The sequence below is a fragment of the Alligator sinensis genome, unplaced genomic scaffold (genome assembly GCF_000455745.1).
Source record: "Alligator sinensis unplaced genomic scaffold, ASM45574v1 scaffold1114_1, whole genome shotgun sequence".
In the NCBI taxonomy this organism is placed as follows: domain Eukaryota; kingdom Metazoa; phylum Chordata; order Crocodylia; family Alligatoridae; genus Alligator; species Alligator sinensis.
In genome coordinates this window covers 95,326-95,766 of record NW_005843195.1, presented here as the reverse complement: position 1 = coordinate 95,766, position 441 = coordinate 95,326, and positions in this window count along the sequence as shown.

The following is a 441-nucleotide window of genomic DNA, read 5'->3' as shown; positions in this document are numbered from 1 at the left end:
GAGTCCACTAGGACTCCAAGATCCCTTTCCACTTCCGTGCCACCCAGCAGGTAATTTCCTAGGCAGTAGGTGTGCTGGACATTTTTCCTCCCTAGGTGCAGCACTTTGTATTTCTCCTTGTTGAATTGCATTCTTTTGTTTTCTGCCCACTTGTCCAACCTGTCCAGGTCTGCTTGCAGCTGTTCCCTGCCTTCCGGCGTGTCCACTTCTCCCCATAGCTTTGTGTCATCTGCAAACTTGGACAGAGTACACTTCACTCCCTCGTCCAAGTCGCTGATGAAGACATTAAAGAGTATCGGTCCAAGGATTGGTGTTCTTATCCACACTCCCTTTGATACTCCATTTTACGCAACAGAGATCATTTTGGATGGTCGGGGAGCATATTCAACACTGGCAATGTAGCAGCTTGTAAGTGGAGGGAACTCTGAAGACAATAATACA